Source organism: Rhinopithecus roxellana, chromosome 6 (genome assembly GCF_007565055.1).
Source record: "Rhinopithecus roxellana isolate Shanxi Qingling chromosome 6, ASM756505v1, whole genome shotgun sequence".
NCBI lineage: Eukaryota > Metazoa > Chordata > Mammalia > Primates > Cercopithecidae > Rhinopithecus > Rhinopithecus roxellana.
In genome coordinates, this window is record NC_044554.1 from 122,928,589 (window position 1) to 122,951,417 (window position 22,829).

Consider the following 22,829-nt stretch of genomic DNA (forward strand, 5'->3'; position numbering starts at 1 on the left):
CACATGATTCTCTCAATAGATGCAGAAAATGCCTTTGACAATATTCAACAGCACTTCATGCTAAAAACTCTCAATAAACTAGGTATTGATGGGACATATCTCAAAATAATAAAAGCTATTTATGACAAACCCACAGCCAATATCATAATGGCAAAAACTGGAAGCATTCCCTTTGAAAACTGGCACAAGACAGGGATGCCCTCTCTCACCACTCCTATTCAACATAGTGTTGGAAGTCCTGGCTAGGGCAATCAGGCAGGAGAAAGAAATAAAGGGTATTCAGTTAGGAAAGAAGGAAGTCAAATTGTCCCTGTTTGCAGATGACATGATTGTATATTTAGAAAACCCCATCATCTCAGACCAAAATCTCCTTAAACTGATAAGCATCTTCAGTCAAGTCACAGGATACAAAAATCAATGTGCAAAAATCAAAAGCATTCCTATACACCAAAAACAGACAAACAGCCAAATCATGAGTGAACTCCCATTCACAATTGCTTTAAAGAGAATAAAATACCTAGAATCCAACTTACAAGGGATGTGAAAGACCTCTTCAAAGAGAACTACAAACCACTGCTCAATGAAATAAAAATAAAATAAAAGAATAAAATAAAATAAGAATTAAAAAAAGAATAAAATAAAATAAAATGTAAGAGAAAATAAAATAAAATAAATGAAATAAAAGAGGACACAAACAAACAGAAGAACATTCCATGCTCATGGATAGGGAGAATCAATATTGTGAAAATGGCCATAGAGCCCAAGGTAATTTATAGATTCAATGCCATCCCCATTAAGCTACCAATGACTTTCTTCACAGAATTGGAAAAAACTACCTTAAAGTTCATATGGAACCAAAAATAAGAGCCCACAATGCCAAGACAATCCTAAGCCAAAAGAACAAACCTGGAGGTATCACACTACCTGACTTCAAACTATACTACAAGGCTACAGTAACCAAAACAGCATGGTACTGGTACCAAAACAGAGACATATACCAATGGAACAGAACAGAGCCCTCAGAAATAATACCACATATCTACAACCATCTGATCTTTGACAAGCCTGACAAAACAAGAAATGGGGAAAGGATTCCCTATTTAATAAATGGCTAGCCATATGTAGAAAGCTAAAACTGGATCCTTTCCTTACACCTTATACAAAAATTAATTCAAGATGGATTAAAGACTTAAATGTTAGGCCTTAAACCATAAAAAACCTAGAAGAAAACCTAGGCAATACCATTCAGGACATAGGCATGGGCAAGGACTTCATAACTAAAACACAAAAAGCAATGACAACAAAAGCCAAAACTGACAAACAAAAGAGCTTCTGCACAGCAAAAGAAACTACCATCAGAGTAAACAGGCAACTTACAGAATGGGAGAAAATTTTTACAATCTACCAATCTCACAAAGGGCTAATATCTGGAATCTGTGAAGAACTTAAATAAATTTACAAGAAAAAATCAAACAACCCCATCAAAAAGTGGGCAAAGGACAAGAACAGACACTTCTCAAAAGAGGACATTTATGCAGCCAACAGACACATGAAAAAATGCTCATCATCACTGGCCATCAGAGAAATGCAAATCTAAACCACAATGAGATACTATCTCACACCAGTTAGAATGGCGATCATTAAAAAGTCAGGAAACAACAGGTGCTGGAGAGGATGTGGAGAAATAGCAACACTTTTACATGGTTGGTGGGACTGTAAACTAGTTCAACCATTGTGGAAGACAGTGTGGCGATTCCTCAAAGATCTAGACCTAAAAATACCATTTGTCTGAGCTATCCCTTTACTGGGTATATATCCAAAGGATTATAAATCATTTTGCTATAAAGACACATGCACACGTATGTTTATTGTGGCACTATTCCCAATAGCAAAGACTTGGAACCAACCCAAATGTCCATCAATGATAGACTGGATTAAGTAAATGTGGCACATATACACCATGGAATACTATGCAGCCATAAAAAAGGATTAGTTCATGTCCTTTGTAGGGACATGGATGAAGCTGGAAACTCATTCTGAGCAAACTATTGCAAAGACAGAAAACCAAACACCACGTGTTCACACTCACAGGTGGGAAGTAAACAATGAGAATACTAGGACACAGGATGGTGAACATCACACACTGGGGCCTGTTGTGAGGTGGGGGGAGGGGGGAGGGATAGCATTAGGAGATATACCTAATGTAAATGATGAGTTAATGGGTGCAGCACACCAACATGGCACATGTGTACATACGTAACAAACATGCATGTTGTGCATATGTACCCTAGAACTTAAAGTATAATTTTAAAAAAGGAAGAATGACTGAAAAGTATGAACTAAATGCCAATTTAATAAATTCAAAGAAGAACAATAGAATAAACCTGAAATAAGAAGAAAGAAAAAAACAAAGATAAAAGTAGAAATTTATAAAATGGAAAACAAAATGACAAGAGAAACTCAATGATGTCCAAGAGATAAAAAGTAATAAAATTGACACATCCATGGAATGATTAACTGAAAAATAAAATAAGCAATATTAATTAAATTAGCAATTTAATTAATTAAATAATTCAATTAATAATTCAATTAATAAAATAAGCAATATTAGATACTTTAAAAATGAAAGGGTTTGGATGTTATTCCAACCAACTTTAACTGAATAAATTGAAAACTGAGATTAATTAGCAAATTCTTAAAAAATATAGCTTACCAAACTGACTCTAGAAGAAACCGAAGGAGTCTCAGTTTCAGGATGTAGGAGATCACAAAAGGCCACCTACTCACCCACTGCAACAATGAGAACAAAATCCGAAAAATTGCAAAACTCATATTTTTAAGTAATCACAAAGTCATCAATAGACCAGATGACAAGGACAGGATGAACTAAAATTCCAGAGAGGAAAAGATTCCTGTCTAGGTAAGCTTTGGGGGCATTTGTTGATTTGGGGTTGGGTTTAAGGATTAGACTTGGCCTACTGGGAGGAGGAGAAACCAGTGGGGATTTTGGTAGTCACAGAGGCGGGTGTAATGAAGTGCAATTAGAAGTGTTCCAAAATCTTTACTATAATGGATATGCAAAGTAAAATTACAACAAGATAATATTACATGCCTACCAGAATGCCTAAAATTAAAGACTGGTAATGCCAAATGTTGGTGAAGATGTGGAGTCAATGGAGCTCTCATACATTGCCTGTTGGAATGTACATTGTTTCAGCCACTTTAAGAAGCTATCAGTTTTTGTGAAGTTAAATATATACCTACCCTTTGGATCTGCAATTCTCATGAAAACGATCAAAGTACTGATACAGGCAACAACATGAAAGAATGTGAGCATCACACTGTGTGAAATAAGCCAGTTACAACAGAAAACATATAGTAGAATTCTACTTATATAGTTTAAGAATAGGCAAAAGTAATCTGTCATAGAAGTCAGAATGATGTTGGGGGTAGATCTTTTCTAGGAAGGAACACAAGGAAAACTTCTGGGGTGATGGAAATATTTTATAACTTGATATGGGTAGTGGTTGCACAGGTAAGTACATATAAAAGTTTCATAGAGGCTTACCCTGAAGTTTGTTCATTGTATATAAGTTATACCGTATTTAAAAAGCCAATAATGCCTCCAAAATACATTAGAAAATAAATAAACGGATGAATAAAATAAAAGAGACACTTGCATAAAAAAGATGATAGTGTGTTACGAACCAAGGATAATTGTAAATTCAATGGTATGTGAGGTCCTAAAGTTTTGCTAGGTGTTTATTATTGCAGCCTCAGATTATGAACTTTTGACTTCTGCATCCCACTCAGGGTTGATTCATACTGGTTTTAGAGTTGTCTAAAAGCTGACTACACCCTCATCTAGTGACCGTTCTATCTAAGTTACTTTCTTGTATCGATTTGCTGAGTCACATCTACTCCACCCTGTGAAAGTATGCTCCTTTTTGTTACACCCACACTATTTAACATAAAGCAGGGGTCCCTGATTATTCTGCTGCTAGTGTGCCCTGGCTCCTGAGGCCTCATACCCATGACTCTCATCCCCCATCTTGCCCCATCCCACCAGTACCCTTTTCCTGGGGTCTCCCTGACTTCCTTCATCAACTTGAAACTTTCACAGTTTTACAGACACAGTCACAGTCCTTACTCTCTGGGTGATATGTCATAAACTAGATTATGAGAACGAGTGGTGAATTAGATGGATTATTTGATTTATGCAAGAACTGCATACCATTATATGTAAAAACATAAAGTCAGGTTCTCATATAAGAATGTGGGAGATGGAGAACTGGGCCTGAGCATTTGGTTGGGAAAGTAAGCAAATAATAAAGAAGTGACTTTTGACTGTTTTCTCTACTAGAGAGATTATGAATATTTCAAATGTCATTGAACAGGTTACACTTTCACGCTTCTTCCCCTAAAGCTTTTGTCAGATTATTGATAGCTGTGCCTTTCAATAGTTATTTTTTAAAAATTGTTGATGATGTCACTCTTGGAGAAAATAATATGCCACCATTCATAGGTATTTATGCTACTGTTCATAGATATTTTACAAATTTATGATTTCTTTATATCCTCTCTTATTCCAAAATGTTTTTTAGGTGAAATATTTAGAAGGTAATACAGGATCACACGTATATTAAAACCATTAGGTAAAGAAATCATGGGGAAGGCTAAATAATGGTAGGGGGAAAAAAAGGTGAAATCATGGAGTAAAATTAGTGCCTAAAATTACTGGTTTTTATACCGTATACTTTCAAAACTGACCTGAAAATTTGGTTCTGAGAATCTTAGCAGGAAACACTATTTGTTACCAATTGAACCCACATACATTTTTTTAACTCTGGTTGGTGTTAAACTGTAGGGTTTGTTAACTTTTCTTTTTTTTTATTTATTTATTTATTTATTTATTTTTATTATTATACTTTAAGTTCTAGGGTACATGTGCATAATGTGCAGGTTTGTTACATATGTATACTTATGCCATGTTGGTGTGCTGCACCCATCAACTCGTCAGCACCCATCAATTCATCATTTATATCTTGTATAACTCCCCAATGCAAGCCCTCCCTCCTCCCCCCTCCCCCCTCCACATGATAGGCCCCAGTGCGTGATGTTCCCCTTCCCGAGTCCAAGTGATCTCATTGTTCAGTTCCCACCTATGAGTGAGAACATGCGGTGTTTGGTTTTCTGTTCTTGTGATAGTTTGCTAAGAATGATGGTTTCCAGCTGCATCCATGTCCCTACAAAGGACGCAAACTCATCCTTTTTTATGGCTGCATAGTATTCCATGGTGTATATGTGCCACATTTTCTTAATCCAGTCTGTCACAGATGGACATTTGGGTTGATTCCAAGTCTTTGCTATTGTGAATAGTGCCGCAATAAACATACGTGTACATGTGTCTTTGTAGTAGAATAATTTATAATCCTTTGGGTATATACCCAGTAGTGGGATGGCTGGGTCATATGGTACATCTAGTTCTAGATCCTTGAGGAATTGCCATACTGTTTTCCATAATGGTTGAACTAGTTTACAATCCCACCAACAGTGTAAAAGTGTTCCTATTTCTCCACATCCTCTCCAACACCTGTTGTTTCCTGACTTCTTAATGATTGCCATTCTAACTGGTGTGAGATGGTATCTCATTGTGGTTTTGATTTGCATTTCTCTGATGGCGAGTGATGATGAGCATTTTTTCATGTGTCTGTTGGCTGTATGAATATCTTCTTTTGAGAAATGTCTGTTCATATCCTTTCCCCACTTTTTGATGGGGTTGTTTGTTTTTTTCTCGTATATTTGTTTGAGTTCTTTGTAGATTCTGGATATTAGCCCTTTGTCAGATGAGTAGGTTGCAAAAATTTTCTCCCATTCTGTAGGTTGCCTGTTCACTCTGATGGTAGTTTCTTTTGCTGTGCAAAAGCTCTTTAGTTTAATTAGATCCCATTTGTCAATTTTTGCTTTTGCTGCCGTTGCTTTTGGTGTTTTAGACATGAAGTCCTTGCCCATGCCTATGTCCTGAATGGTACTACCTAGATTTTCTTCTAGGGTTTTTATGGTATTAGGTCTAACATTTAAGTCTCTAATCCATCTTGAATTAATCTTCGTATAAGGGGTAAGGAAAGGATCCAGTTTCAGCTTTCTACTTATGGCTAGCCAATTTTCCCAGCACCATTTATTAAATAGGGAATCCTTTCCCCATTTCTTGTTGCTCTCAGGTTTGTCAAAGATCAGATGGCTGTAGATGTGTGGTATTATTTCTGAGGACTCTGTTCTGTTCCATTGATCTATATCTCTGTTTTGGTACCAGTACCATGCTGTTTTGGTGACTGTAGCCTTGTAGTATAGTTTGAAGTCAGGTAGCGTGACGCCTCCAGCTTTGTCCTTTTGACTTAGGATTGTCTTGGCAATGCGGGCCCTTTTTTGGTTCCATATGAACTTTAAAGCAGTTTTTTCCAATTCTGTGAAGAAACTCATTGGTAGCTTGATGGGGATGGCATTGAATCTATAAATAACCTTGGGGAGTATGGCCATTTTCACGATATTGATTCTTCCTATCCATGAGCATGGTATGTTCTTCCATTTGTTTGTGTCCTCTTTGATTTCACTGAGCAGTGGTTTGTAGTTCTCCTTGAAGAGGTCCTTTACATCCCTTGTAAGCTGGATTCCTAGGTATTTTATTCTCTTTGAAGCAATTGTGAATGGAAGTTCATTCCTGATTTGGCTCTCTGCTTGTCTGTTACTGGTGTATAAGAATGCTTGTGATTTTTGCACATTAATTTTGTATCCTGAGACTTTGCTGAAGTTGCTTATCAGCTTAAGGAGATTTTGGGCTGAGACGATGGGGTTTTCTAAATATACAATCATGTCATCTGCAAACAGGGACAATTTGACTTCTTCTTTTCCTAACTGGATACCCTTGATTTCTTTCTCTTGCCTGATTGCCCTAGCCAGAACTTCCAACACTATGTTGAATAGGAGTGGTGAGAGAGGGCATCCCTGTCTTGTGCCAGTTTTCAAAGGGAATTTTTCCAGTTTTTGCCCATTCAGTATGATATTAGCTGTGGGTTTGTCATAAATAGCTCTTATTATTTTGAGGTACGTTCCATCAATACCGAATTTATTGAGCGTTTTTAGCATGAAGGGCTGCTGAATTTTGTCAAAAGCCTTTTCTGCATCTATTGAGACAATCATGTGGTTCTTGTCTTTGGTTCTGTTTATATGCTGGATTACGTTTATTGATTTGCGAATGTTGAACCAGCCTTGCATCCCAGGGATGAAGCCCACTTGATCATGGTGGATAAGCTTTTTGATGTGCTGCTGAATCCGGTTTGCCAGTATTTTATTGAGAATTTTTGCATCGATGTTCATCAGGGATATTGGTCTAAAATTCTCTTTTTTTGTTGTGTCTCTGCCAGGCTTTGGTATCAGGATGATGTTGGCCTCATAAAATGAGTTAGGGAGGATTCCCTCTTTTTCTATTGATTGGAATAGTTTCAGAAGGAATGGTACCAGCTCCTCCTTGTACCTCTGGTAGAATTCAGCTGTGAATCCATCTGGTCCTGAACTTTTTTTGGTGGGTAGGCTATTAATTGTTGCCTCAATTTCAGAGCCTGCTATTGGTCTATTCAGGGATTCAACTTCTTCCTGGTTTAGCCTTGGGAGAGTGTAAGTGTCCAGGAAATTATCCATTTCTTCTAGATTTTCTAGTTGATTTGCGTAGAGGCGTTTATAGTATTCTCTGATGGTAGTTTGTATTTCTGTGGGGTCAGTGGTGATATCCCCTTTATCATTTTTTATTGCATCTATTTGATTCCTCTCTCTTTTCTTCTTTATTAGCCTTGCTAGCGGTCTGTCAATTTTGTTGATCTTTTCAAAAAACCAACTCCTGGATTCATTGATTTTTTGGAGGGTTTTTTGTGTCTCTATCTCCTTCAGTTCGGCTCTGATCTTAGTTATTTCTTGCCTTCTGATAGCTTTTGAATGTGTTTGCTCTTGCCTCTCTAGTTCTTTTAATTGTGATGTTAGAGTGTCAATTTTAGATCTTTCCTGCTTTCTCTTGTGGGCATTTAGTGCTATAAATTTCCCTCTACACACTGCTTTAAATGTGTCCCAGAGATTCTGGTATGTTGTATCTTTGTTCTCATTGGTTTCAAAGAACATCTTTATTTCCGCTTTCATTTCGTTATGTACCCAGTAGTCATTCAGGAGCAGGTTGTTTAGTTTCCATGTAGTTGAGCGGTTTTGATTGAGTTTCTTAGTCCTGAGTTCTAGTTTGATTGCACTGTGGTCTGAGAGACAGTTTGTTATAATTTCTGTTCTTTTACATTTGCTGAGGAGTGCTTTACTTCCAATTATGTGGTCAATTTTGGAATAAGTGCGATGTGGTGCTGAGAAGAATGTATATTCTGTTGATTTGGGGTGGAGAGTTCTATAGATGTCTATTAGGTCCGCTTGGTGCAGAGATGAGTTCAATTCCTGGATATCCTTGTTAACTTTCTGTCTCGTTGATCTGTCTAATGTTGACAGCAGAGTGTTGAAGTCTCCCATTATTATTGTATGGGAGTCTAAGTCTCTTTGTAAGTCTCTAAGGACTTGCTTTATGAATCTGGGTGCTCCTGTATTGGGTGCATATATATTTAGGAGAGTTAGCTCTTCCTGTTGAATTGATCCCTTTACCATTATGTAATGGCCTTCTTTGTCTCTTTTGATCTTTGATGGTTTAAAGTCTGTTTTATCAGAGACAAGGATTGCAACCCCTGCTTTTTTTTGTTCTCCATTTGCTTGGTAGATCTTCCTCCATCCCTTTATTTTGAGCCTATGTATGTCTCTGCATGTGAGATGGGTCTCCTGAATACAGCAGACTGATGGGTCTTGACTCTTTATCCAGTTTGCCAGTCTGTGTCTTTTAATTGGAGCATTTAGTCTATTAACATTTAAGGTTAATATTGTTATGTGTGAGCTTGATCCTGCCATTATGATATTAACTGGTTATTTTGCTCGTTAGTCGATGCAGTTTCTTCCTAGCCTCGATGGTCTTTACATTTTGGCATGTTTTTGCGATGGCTGGTACCGGTTGTTCCTTTCCATGTTTAGGGCTTCCTTCAGGGTCTCTTGTAAGGCAGGCCTGGTGGTGACAAAATCTCTAAGCATTTGCTTATCTGTAAAGGATTTTATTTCTCCTTCACTTATGAAACTTAGTTTGGCTGGATATGAAATTCTGGGTTGAAAATTCTTTTCTTTAAGAACGTTGAGTATTGGCCCCCACTCTCTTCTGGCTTGTAGAGTTTCTGCCGAGAGATCTGCTGTTAGTCTGATGGGCTTCCCTTTGTGGGTAACCCGACCTTTCTCTCTGGCTGCCCTTAAGATTTTTTCCTTCATTTCCACTTTGGTGAATCTGGCAATTATGTGTCTTGGAGTTGCTCTTCTGGAGGAGTATCTTTGTGGCGTTCTCTGTATTTCCTGAATTTGAATGTTGGCCTGCCCTACTAGGTTGGGGAAGTTCTCCTGGATGATATCCTGAAGAGTGTTTTCCAACTTGGTTCCATTTTCCCCCTCACTTTCAGGCACCCCAATCAGACGTAGATTTGGTCTTTTTACGTAATCCCATACTTCTTGCAGGCTTTGCTCATTTCTTTTTCTTCTTTTTTCTTTTGGTTTCTCTTCTCGCTTCATTTCATTCATTTGATCTTCAATCGCTGATACTCTTTCTTCCAGTTGATCGAGTCGGTTACTGAAGCTTGTGCATTTGTCACGTATTTCTCGTGTCATGGTTTTCATCTCTGTCATTTCGTTTATGATCTTCTCTGCATTAATGAGTCTAGCTGTCAATTCTTCCACTCTTTTTTCAAGATTTTTAGTTTCTTTGCGCTGGGTACGTAATTCCTCCTTTAGCTCTGATAAGTTTGATGGACTGAAGCCTTCTTCTCTCCTCTCGTCCAAGTCATTCTCTGACCAGCTTTGATCCGTTGCTGGCGATGGGCTGCGCTCCTTCGCAGGGGGAGATGCGCTCTTATTTTTTGAATTTCCAGCTTTTCTGCCCTGCTTCTTCCCCATCTTTGTGGTTTTTTCTGTCTCTGGTCTTTGATGGTGGTGACGTACTGATGGGGTTTTGGTATAGGTGTCCTTCCTGTTTGATAGTTTTCCTTCTGACAGTCAGAAGGACTGTCTGTTGGTCTGTTGGAGATTGCTTGAGGTCCACTTCAGACCCTGTTTGCCTGGGTATCAGCAGCAGAGGTTGCCGAAGATAGAATATTGCTGAACAGCGAGTGTACCTGTCTGATTCTTCCTTTGGAAGTTTCCTCTCAGGGGTGTACTCCACCCTGTGAGGTGTGGGGTGTCAGACTGCCCCTAGTGGGGGATTTCTCCCAGCTAGGCTACTCAGGGGTCAGAGACACACCTGAGCAGGCAGTCTGTCCGTTCTCAGATCTCCACGGCTCTCCCCAAAGCTGTCAGACAGAGTCGTTCGCGTCTGCACCGGCTCCCGCTACTTCCCCTGTTGGTCTTCAGCTGTGCGCTGTCCCCAGAGGTGGAGACTACAGAGACAGGCAGGCTTCCTTGAGCTGCTGTGAGCTCCACCCAGTTCGAGCTTCCCAGCGGCTTTGTTTACCTACTTAAGCCTCAGCAATGGCGGGCGCCCCTCCCCCAGCCTCGCGGCTGCCTTGCGGATAGATCGCGGCAGACTGCTGTGTTAGCAGTGAGGGAGGCTTCGTGGGCGTGGGACCCTCCCGGCCAGGATTGGGATATATTCTCCTGGTGTGCCTGTATGCTTACAGCGCAGTATTGGGGTGGGAGTTACCCGATTTTCCAGGTGTTGTGTGTCTCAGTTCCCCTGGCTAGGAAAACGGATCCCCTTCCCCCTTGCGCTTCCAGGTGAGGCGATGCCTCGCCCTGCTTCAGCTCTCGCTGGTCAGGCTGCAGCAGCTGACCAGCACCTATTGTCCGGCACTCCCTAGTGAGATGACCCCAGTACCTCAGTTGAAAATGCAGAAATCACCGGTCTTCTGTGTCGCTCGCGCTGGGAGTTGGAGACTGGAGCTGTTCCTATTCGGCCATCTTGCTCCGCCGTTTGTTAACTTTTCTAAAGGGAGCTGAAGGTCAGGCCTTCATTCAGAAATGTGATCCCCCAACCCTCTTGCATTATCTTAGTGTTTCCTTCGGGGAGAAATTAGACATAAGCCTAGTATTTTTGCCAGGCACATAAAGCTGCCATAATTCCAAAGACTTCCCATAGTAGTCTATCTGTCTGTCTGTCTTCCTCTGTATGTCATCCAACAACAGTATTTGAGAAATTCTCAGAGAGCTTTGTTTTCTGGAAGCTACTTATTTCTTAGAGTAGATGGTAGAAGGTATATTTGATTAAAGTAAAGTACTTTTAGGTTTTCATTACCTGTTCTTTATCTATTTTTCCTTTTTCTTTCTTTCTTTTCTTTTTTTTTTTTTTCTTGAGACACGGTCTCACTGTTGCCTATGCTGGAGTGCAGTGGTGCAATTATAGCTCACTGTAACCTTAAATTCTCGGGCTCAAGCAATCCTTCTGCCTCAGCCTCCAAAGCAGCTAGGACTACAGCTGCGTGCCACCACATCCAGCTATTTTTTTTTTTGGTAGGAATCTTGCTAGGTAGGGTTTTGCTATGTTGCCCAAGCTAATTTTGAATTCCTGGCCTTAAACAATTCTCATGTCCTTGCCTTCCAAAGTGCTCAAATTACAGGCTACCACACCTGGCCTGTTTGTTCTTTCTGAAGATGCTGTTATGCCTTGGGAGATTTCATCAATAAAAGTGTCTGTAGTTTTCAACTGCATCTTTTATGAAATGTTATGACTAATTTTTCAACTAATACAAAGCAGACTCCTGTCAGAGCAACAAATAGTCTAGAATTTCTAGGCTTAGAATACTATTTTTTGTTTCGAGGTATATTTAAATCTTCTAATTGAAAAGTATATTTCTTTCTATTCAATAAAATGCTGCTATAGATAGTAAGAACAATATTAATAATAGATATTATACTTACTCAGATAGTCTTGCAAATTTCTTTTACATATATGTGGGGAAAACCATCTCTTTTGGTGCTGAAAATATCTGATGTGTTTGTTTTCTTCCTCCTATGATGCTAGAGAAAAGTATTTTCCTCATTCTGGTTTTAATGGAAGTCTATGTGTTCTCTGCTTCTATCTCATAGCAAGCTCTAATTGGCTCAGAAACAACAGGGCGTGCTTAACAACTGGGAGGTTGGGGGAAGGAAGAATGTAGGTTTGGTTTCAGTTTCATTTCTCAGATCTGAAATTATGGCACGGCCTTTTCTATCTGAAATGCTTTTTTATAAGCTGTGGCTCTATACCACCTTCTGGTCTGCTTGGTTAAAATCTGAAGGCTTAACAATTTTTCCTCACTTGAGAGTTTTAAGGCTGCAAAAAGCCTCATTGTCTTGTTACAGACAAACTGTGGGATATTCTGGCTTAACTGATCCTTTGGGAATATGAGTTTACGTTGCAGTCCCAGCCTTGTGGAGCACCGGATTGGAGATACTCTAGGTCAGTATTTCACTGGCCTTTAAGGGTGGAGTTACGGTCCATTTTTGTTTTCCTAAAGTGTAAAGAATGTCTTTCAGGGATGGGACTTCTTTGAGCACCCCAATAAATGCTAAATGCCTCTGGCTTAGTTCTGCAGAGCAGACCAGGGCTGCAGCAGACCCGATGGTCACATTGTAGAGATTTATCTTTTCTAAGGTCAGTGTCAGGGCCAGGTAGAAAACTGCCTGGGTGAGAGCAACAAAAATAGCTGATATTTTAAAAACTAACAGCAAGTACTAATATTTATTGTATATGCTCAATTAGCTTTTGGTTTCCACATCCCATAATTGATTCACACTGGTTTTAGATGAAAATATTTAAAAACATTTATTTTAAAATATTTATTGGGCACTTACCATGTACCAGGCATTGTTCTAAGTGTTTCATATTAACTTAATTACTCTTCACAACAATCTCCTGAGGTAGAGATTATTTTTATCTCAATTTTAAAGGTGAAGAAACTGAGGCATAGAGATATTAAATAATATCTAAATAATATCTAAAGTTTGCACAACTAATACATGGCAGAGATTTGAACCCAGGTTTCAGGCCAGTGTGCTTAAATCCTGAGATTTAGGAAGAAAGAAAGTGGCTGTGAAGGACAGCCTAGCTATAGTCATTACACTCATAACCCTTGGGAGCCCTCCTCGTAAGGGGACCCTAGGCCTGAGCTCTGAAACCTGGGTTCCACTTTGCATGGGGACCAGTGTGATGGTTAATTTAATGTGTCAACTTGACTGGGCCACAAAGTGCCTAGATATTTGGTCAGACATTATTCTCCTGTTTCTGTGAGGGTGAGGAGGCAGGACTAGCTTGCAGCTCCCACTGAGACAGACAGGACAGCATGTGGAGACTCACATTGTGAGGTTTTGCTTCAAGAATTACTGCAGCAACATACCAGGAAAGCCAAAGCCAAGAGAATCCACAGACCCTGTGAAGAAACTGTATCGCCACCGCAGATTCCCTGAGATGCAAAAAAAAAAAAAGGAGAGAAAAAAAAAAAAAGCCATGAGTCTGCTTGCTTTCTCAGTGGGGAGGCTGATAGTCAGGGGCAAGTTCTCAGCCCTGGTCACCGGCTGCCTGGAAATAGACTCTGTGTTGTTGGCAGGGGCACAGTGGGAGTGAGACTGGCCTTTAGAACTGCAGGTTGTATGGAAGCGGGGTGATGCCTGTGACTGCTGGCTTTTCCCCACTTCCCTGGTGTCCTGTGTCACTCAGTGGAGACAACCATAATCCTCCTGAAAACGTAACTCCATTGGCCTGGGAACCACACCCCCGCCCTCACAGCAACTGCAGCAAGCCCCACCCAATAAGAGTCTGAGCTCAAACACACCTGTCTCTGCCCCAACCTGGTGGTCTTTCTTTACCTGCTCTGGTTGCCAAAGACAAAGAACATAATCTCTTGGGAGCTCTATGGCTCTGCTCACTGCCTCAGAAACATGAATATATAACTAGATGACCCTAGGTCAAGTTTGCTTCCTTCCTATAGTACCACAGCTAATGCACTCTTGAAAATGCCACCTTCTGGCTGGAGGCCAACCAACACATAACCAGTGCACTTAACAAAAATACAACCAAGGACCCTTACAGAGTCCACTTCACTCCCCTGCTACCTCCACTGGAGCAGGTGTTGGTATCCACAGCCGAAAGACCTGAAGATGTATTATATCACAGGACTCTTTGCTGACACTTCCCAGTACCAGTTTGGAGTCCAGTAGCTCTGCTGGATGACTAGGCCCAGAAGAGAAAAAAATCATCACTGCAGTTTGGCTCTCAGGAAGCCCCATCCCTAGAGGAAGTGGGAGAACACCACATCAAGAGAGCACCCTGTGGGACAAAAGAATCTGAATAGTAGCCCTTGAGTCCCAGATCTTCCCTCTGACACAGTCACCCAAATGAGAAGGAACCAGAAAAACAATTCTGGTAATATGACAAAACAAGGTTCTTCAGTACCCCCAAAATACCATACCAGCTCACCAACAATAGATCCAGACCAAGACAAAATCTCTGAATTGCCAGGAAAATAATTCAGAAGGTTGATTATTAAGCTAATCAAAAAGGCACTAGAGAAAGGTGAATTCTAACTTAAAGAAACAACAAACATGATACAGGATGTGAAAGGAAAATTCCTCAGTGAAATAGATAGCATACATAAAAAACAATCACAACTTCTGAAAATGAAGGACACAATTAGAGAAATAAAATATGCACTGGAAGTGGTTGGCAAGATGGCTAAATAGGAACAGCTCCAATCTGCATCTCCCAGTGGGATCAATGCAAAAGGCAGGTGATTTCTGCATTTCCAACTGAGGTACCCAGCTCATCTCACTGGGACTGGTTAGACAGTGGGTGCAGCCCACGGAGGGTGAGCTGAAGCAGGGTGGGGCATCTCCTCACCTAGGAAGTGCAAGAGGTTGGGGAACTCCCTCCTGTAGCCAAGAGAAGTTGTGAGGGACTGTGCCACAAGGAATGGTGCGTTCTGGCCCAGATACTACGCTTTTCCCATGGTCTTCACAAGCTGCAGACCAAGAGATTCCTTTGGAGGCCTATACCACACAAGCCCAGGGTTTCAAGCACAAAACTGGGTGGCCATTTGGGCAGACACCGAGCTAGCTGCAGGAGTTTTTTTTTTTATACCCCAGTGGTACCTAGAACACCAGCAAGACAGAACTGTTCACTCCCATGAAAAGGAGGCTGAAGCCAGGGAGCCAAGTGGTCTAACTCAGTGGATCCTACCCCCACATGCCAGGTCTGTCCTGCAGACCCTGGCTGAGCAATGGATGAAAGAGGTACTCAGACACAGGTATGCAGTGTAAGCAGCTAGGGGTCTGCCTGGCTGTAGTGGCCAAAGTGCAGCAGCCCTGAGAAGCTGGAGCTGCTTGCTTTTATTCAATGCAGGCACAATGCTGAAAACCTGGAGCAAACAACCTGTAGGTGATTAACACTTATTGTTCCCCTTTCAGAAAACGTCATACGCATGGATAATAAAAGGTCAGTTCCTGGTCAAAATAAGTAACAAGCCTGTTTAAGATAAATTCCCCTACACTCACTTGTACCTACTCCTTGCCCTCTGCTTCAGAATTATAGAACAGCTGCCTTCAGCTATTCTGCCCTGGAGCTTTGCAGAGCCTTCTGACCTTTCAGAAGTCCTGCTCCTTTCCCTGTCATTTCTCCCACCACTCTGACGGATCTCCTACACCCATGGAGTCCAGCAAGCTAAGATCCACTGGCTTGAAATTCTTGCTCCAAGAACAGTAGTCTGAAGTCGATCTGTGATGCTACAGCATGATGGGGAGAGGGGTGTCCACCATTACTGAGGCTTGAGTAGGCTGTTTTCCCCTCATGTTGTAAACAAAGCCGCCAAGAAGTTCAAATTGGATGGAGCCCACCACAGCTCGACAAAGCCACTGTAGCCACACTGCCTCTCTAGATTTCTCCTTTCTGGGCAGAACATCTCTGAAAGAAAGATAGCAGCCCCAGTCAGGGTCTTATAGATAAAACTCCCATCTGCCTGGGACAGAGCACCTGGGGGAAAGGGTGGCTGGGGGCACAGCTTCAGCAGACTTAAGTGTTCCTGCCTGCTGTCTCTGAAGTGAGCAGCGGATCTCCCAGAATAGCACTAGAGCTCTGTTAAGGGACAGACTGCAGACTGCCTCCTCAAGTGGGTCCCTGACCCCTGTGCTTCCTGACTGGGAGACACCTCCCAGCAGTGGCTGACAGATACCTCATACAGGAGAGCTCCAGCTGGCATCTGGCAGGTGCCCCTCTGGGGCAAAGCTTCCAGAGGAAGGAACAGCCAGCAGTCTTTGCTGTTCTGTAGCCTCCACTGGTGATATCCAGGCAAACATAGTCTGGAGTGGACCTTCAGCAAACTCCAGCAGACCTACAGCAGAGGGGCCTGACTGTCAGGAGGAAAACTAACAGACAGATAGGAATAGCATCAACATCAACAAAAAGGACTTCCACACAAAAACCCTATCCAAAGGTCACGAACGTCAAAGATCAAAGGTAGATAAATCCATGAAGATGGGGAGAAACCAGCACAAAAATGCTGAAAATTACAAAAACCAGAATGCCTCTTCTCTGCCAAAGGATCACAAGTCCTTAACAGCAAGGGAAGAAAATGGGAGGGAGAATGAGTTTGATGAATTGACAGAAGTAGGTTTCAGAAGGTGGGTAATAACAAACTCCTCTGAGCTAAAGGGGCATGTTCTAATCCAATGCAAGGAAGCTAAGAACCTTGCAAAAAGGTTAGAGGAATTGCTAACTAGAATAATCAGAGTAGAGAAGAACACAAGTGACCTGATGGAGCTGAAAAAGACACCATGAGAACTTTGTGAAGCACACACAAGTATTAATAGCTGAATCAACCAAGTGGAAGAAAGGATATCAGAGATTGAAGATCAACTTAATGAAATAAAGCATGAAGACAAGATTAGAGAAAAAAGAATTAAATGGAAGGAACAAAGCCTCCAAGAAATAAGGGATTATGTGAAAGCACCAAACCTACATTTTATTGGTGTACCTAAAAGTAACAGGGAGAATGGAACCAAGTTGGAAAACACTCTTCAGGCTATTATCCGAACTTCCCCAAACTAGCAAGACAAGCCAACATTCAAATTCAGGAAATACAGAGAACATCACAAAGATACTCCTTGAGAAGAGCAACCCCAAGACACATCAAATTCACCAGGTTGAAATGAAGGAAAAAATGTTGAGGGCAGCCAGAGAGAAAGGTCAGGTTACCCACAAAGGGAAGCCAATCAGACTAAAAGCAGAACTCTCTGCAGGATCCCTACAAGCCAGAAAAGAGTAGGGGCCAATATTTAACATTCTTAAAGAAAAGAATTTTCAACCCAGAATTTCATATCCAGCCAAACTAAGCTTCATAAGCAAAGGAGAAATACAATCCTTTACATACAAGCAAATGCTGAAAGATTTTATCAACACCAGGCCTGCCTTACAAGAGCTCCTGAAGGAAGCACTAAATACGGAAAGGAAAAACCGGTACCAGTCACTGCAAAAACATACCAAATTGTAAAGACCATCGACAGTAAGAAGAAACTGTATCAACTAAAAGGCAAAATAACCATCTAGCATCATAATGACAGTATCAAATTCACACATAATGATATTAGCCTTAAATGTAAATGGACTAAAAGCCCCAATTAGGAGACACAGATGGGCAAATTGGATAAAGAGTCAAGACATATAGGTGTGCTGCATTGAGGAGACCCATCTCACATGCAAAGACACACATAGGCCCAAAATAAAGGATTGGAGGAATATTTACCAAGCAAATGGAAAGAAAAAAAAAAGCGGAGGTTGCAATCCCAGTCTCTGATAAAACAGACTTTAAACCAACAAAGATCAAAAAAGACAAAGAAGGGCAATACATAACGGTAAAGGGATCAATGCAACAAGAAGAGCTAACTATCCTAACTATATATGCACCCAGTGCAGGAATACCCAGATTCATAAAGCAAGTTCTTAGAGACCTACAAATAGACTAAGACTCCCACACAATAATAATGGGAGACTTTAACACCACTCTCAGTATTAGACAGATCAATGAGACAGAAAATTAACAAGGATATTCAGGGCTTGAACTCAGCTCTGGGCCAAGCAGACCTAATAGACATCTACAGAACTCTCCAACCCAAATCAACAGCCATTCTTCTCAGCACCACATCACACTTATTTTAAAATTGACCACATAATTGGGAGTAAAACACTCCTCAGCAAATGCAAAAGAACAGAGATCATAACAAACACTCTCTCAGACCAGAGTGCAATTAAATTAGAACTCAAGATTAAGAAACTGACTCAAAACCACACAACTACATGGAAATTAAACAACCTGCTTCTGAATGACTACTGGGTAAATAACAAAATAGAGGCCAAAATAAATAACTTCTCTGAAACCAATGAGAACAAAGACACAACACACCAGAAACTCTGAGACACAGCTAAAGCAGTGTTCAAAAGGAAATTTATAGCACTAAATGTCCACAGGGGAAAGTGGGAAAATCTAAAATTGACACCCAACATCACAATTAAAGAACTAGAGTAGCAAGAGCAACAAATTCAAGAGCTAGCAGAAGACAAGAAATAATTAAGATGAGAGCAGAACTGAAGGAGATAGAGACATAAAAACCCTTTAAAGAATCAATGAATCCAGGAGCTGGTTTTTTGAAAAGTTTAACAAAATAGACCACTAGCCAGACTAAAGAGAATAAAAGAGAGAATAATCAAATAGACACAATAAAAAAGAGATAAACGGGATACCACCACTGATCCCACAGAAATGCAAACTACCATCAGAGAATACTATAAACACCTCTACGCAAATAAACTAGAAAATCTAGAAGAAATGGATAAATTCCTGGACACATACACCTTCCCAAGACTAAACCAGGAAGAAGTTGAATCCCTGAATAGACTGATAACAATTTCTGAAATTGAGGCAGTAATTAATAGCCTACAAACCAAAAAAAAAAAAAAAGCCCAGGACCAGACAGATTTATAGCCAAATTCTACCAGAGGTACAAAGAAGAGCAGGTACCATTCCTTCTGAAACTATTCCAATCAATAGAAAAAGAGGGACTCCTCTCTAACTCATTTTATGAGGTCAGCATCATCCTGATACCAAAACCTGGCAGAGACACAACAAAAAAAGAAAACTTCAGGCCAATATCCCTGATGAACATTGATGGGAAAATCCTCAATAAAATGCAAACCAAATCCAGCAGCACATCAAAAAGCTTATCCACCATGATCGAGTTAGCTTCATCCCTGGGATGCAAGGCTAGTTCAATATATGCAAATAAATAAGTGTAATCCATCACATAAACAGAAGCCATGACAAAAACCTGTATCTCAATAGATACAGAAAAGGCCTTTGATAAAATTCAACACCCCTTCATGCTAAAAACTTCCAATAAGCTAGGTATTGATGGAATGTATCTCAAAATAATAAGAGCTATTTGTGACAAATGCTGGAAGCATTTGCTTTGAAAACTGGCATAAGACAAGGATGCCCTCTCTCACCACTCCTATTTAACATAGTATTGGAAGTTCTGGCCAGGGCAATCAGGCAAGAGAAAGAAATAAAGCGTATTCAGTTAGGAAAAGAGGAAGTCGAATTGTCTCTGTTTGCAGATGACATGATTGTATATTTAGACAACCCCATCATTTCAGCCCCAAATTTCCTTAAACTGGTAAGCAACTTCAGCAAAGTCTCAGTATACAAAGTCAATGTGCAAAAATCACAAGCATTCCTATACACCAATAACAGACAGAGAGCCAAATCATGAGTGAACTCCCATTCACAATTGCTACAAAAAGAATAAAATACCTGGAATACAACTTATAAGGGATGTGAAAGACCTCTTCAAGGAGAACTACAAACCACTGTTCAAGGAAATAAGAGAGGACACAAACAAATGGAAAAATATTCCATGCTCATGGATAGGATGGATAGGAAGAATCAGTATTGTGAAAATGGCCATACTGCTCAAAGTAATGTATAGATTCAATGATATCCCCATCAAGCTACCGTTGACTTTCTTCACAGAATTACTAAAAACTACATTAAATTTCATATGGAACCAAAAAAGGGCCCATATAGCCAAGAGAATCCTAAGCAAAAAGGACAAACCTGGAGGCATCACACTACCTGACTTCAAACTATACTACAGTATAGGCTATAGTAACCAAAACAGCATGGTACTGGTACCAGAACAGATATATAGACCAACGGAACAGAACAGAGGACTCAGAAATAACACCACACATCTACAACCATCTGATCTTTGACAAACCTGACACAATCAAAAACAAGCAATGAGGAAAGGATTCCCTATGTAATAAATGGTGTTGGGAAAACTTGCTAGCCATATGCAGAAAACTGAAACTGGATCCTTTCCTTACACCTTATACAAAAATTAATTGAAGATGGATTAAAGACTTAAACATAAGACCTAAAATCATAAAATCCCTAGAAGACAACCTAGGGAATACCATTCAGGACATAGGCATGGGCAAAGATTTCATGTCTTAAACACCAAAAGCAATGGCAACAAAAGCCAAAATTGACAAATGGGATCTAATTAAACTAAAGAGTTTCTGCAAAGAAAAAGAAACTGTCATCAGAGTGAACAGGCAACCTACAGAATGGGAGAAAAGTTTTGCAATCTATCCATCTGACAAAGGGCTAATATCCAGAATCTACAAGGAACTTAAACAAATTTACAAGAAAAACAAAACAAAACAAAACAAAACAGCCCAGTCAAAAAGTGGGTGAAGTATATGAACAGACATTTCTCAAAAGAAGACATTTATGTGGCCAATAAACATGAATAAAAGCTCATCATCAGTGGTCATCAAAGAAATGCAGATCAAAACCACAATGACATACCATCTCACACCAGTTAGAATGGCAGTCATTAAAAAGACAGGAAACAACAGATGCTGGAGAGGATGTGGATAAATAGGAACACTTTTACACTATTGGTGGAGTGTAAATTAGTTCGACCATTGTGGAAGACAATGTGGTGATTCCTCAAGGATCTAGAACCAGAAATACAATTTGACCCTGCAATCCCATTACGGGGTATATACCCAAAGGATTATAAATCATTCTACCATAAAGACACATGCACACGTACGTTTATTGCAGCATTGTTCACAATTGCAAAGACTTGGAATCAACCCAAATGCCCATCAATGATAGACTGGATTAAAAACTGTGGCACATATACACCATGGAATACTTTGGAGTCATAAAAAGGATGAGTTGTGTCCTTTGCAGGGACATGGATGAAGCTGGAAACCATCATTCTCAGCAAACTAACACAGGAACAGAAAACCAAATACCGCATATTCTCACTCATAAGTAGGAGCTGAACAATGAGAACTTATGGACACAGGGAAGGGAACACCACACATCAGGGCCTGTTGAGGTGTGGAGGGCTAGGGGAGGGATAGCATAGGAGAAATACCTAATGTAGATGACAGGTTGATGAGTGCAGCAAACCACCAGAGCATGTGTATACCTATACAACAAACCTGCACATTCTATACATGTATCCAGAACTTAAAGTATTATAAAGAAAAAAATAAAAAATTTTAAAAATGTTGCTGATCCTTTGTTTTGTTTTTCAGAGGCAAGGAAACTTTTTCTTTTGAGCTATTGACAGCTTTTTACAAATAAGTATACTCCCATGAACAAAATTTGGAGCCTATTTGTTTCTCTCTAACTTATTTCTCCAGAATTTGGAAACTATTTGTGAGTATTCTTAATTTATGGAAATACAGTTATTTATGTAAGTGCAGTAAGAATTTGTTTTCGTTTGTAACAGGACACAATTGGAGAAACTGGTTATTTTACCAAGGGTTTGACTGGAATGACGTGCTTTCCTTTAAAGAATCAAACTTGCCCTATAGAACCAGTAAAAGATTTTTGGGAAAACTGGGCTTATACCTTGTCTACACAGTCCCTGTACAGGGTTCCTGAACTGTGGTAAATAAAGAATGTCACTTTATGACAGGCCCAGGGCCCCAAGTTATCTTGGGACTGCAAGGGGAGAAGAATTCACCCAACTCATAGGTATTTGATGGTACAAAACATGGCTGGGTAGCTTGAGGCAGGAGAATCATTTGAATCTAGAAGGCAGAGGTTGCAGTGAGCCAAGACTGCACCATTTGACTCTAGCCTGGGTGACAGAGTGAGACTCTGTCTCAAAAAATACCCAAAAAACAAAAAACAAAGGCTGGTTTGAGATGGCTTCTATGGAATATAGTTCCATCAAAGCCAATTTAAAAAGCCTATGTGAAAAATAATTATTCTTGCTGCACTTTATACAAATAATCTGGCTAAGTACAATAAAGCAAATCAGTTCTACCATGATGTGTCTTTAGTAAAAACGGGAAACTAGAGAGAGAAAAATTATGTTTCAAAAACTATTGTTGGATTCTAGTCTTGCCTAATATTTTTCAATTTTTATTATTTTCTACAATTTGGACTGCATTCTAATGTTTCTTGGCTAAAAGTCTTCAAAATAATGTTTTCATTTTTTCCCCTTCTTTTTCTCTCTATTTTTCCTCATTTGGAGTCACTGAAAACTAAGCTGTGCTTTTGTAAAGCCCTGTGAACTGATGCTAGATAACTTAAACTTCAGAAGAAAATAACAGCAACCTATTTACTATTGAAAGTAAGTCACTTTCAAACCTGCCTACTGATGTATGGGCTTCA

General features: G+C 40.0%; 1 protein-coding gene across 1 annotated transcript in view; it reads right to left on the reverse strand.

Moving 5' to 3' along the window:
• The window catches only part of SAMD9 (sterile alpha motif domain containing 9), a 37,571-nt gene that overhangs the window by 12,567 nt on the left and 2,175 nt on the right, over positions 1-22,829 (reverse strand). The window contains 2 exon segments of the mRNA XM_030932323.1: positions 12,016-12,114; positions 13,433-13,538. The gene's annotated coding sequence lies outside the window, so the exon portion shown is untranslated.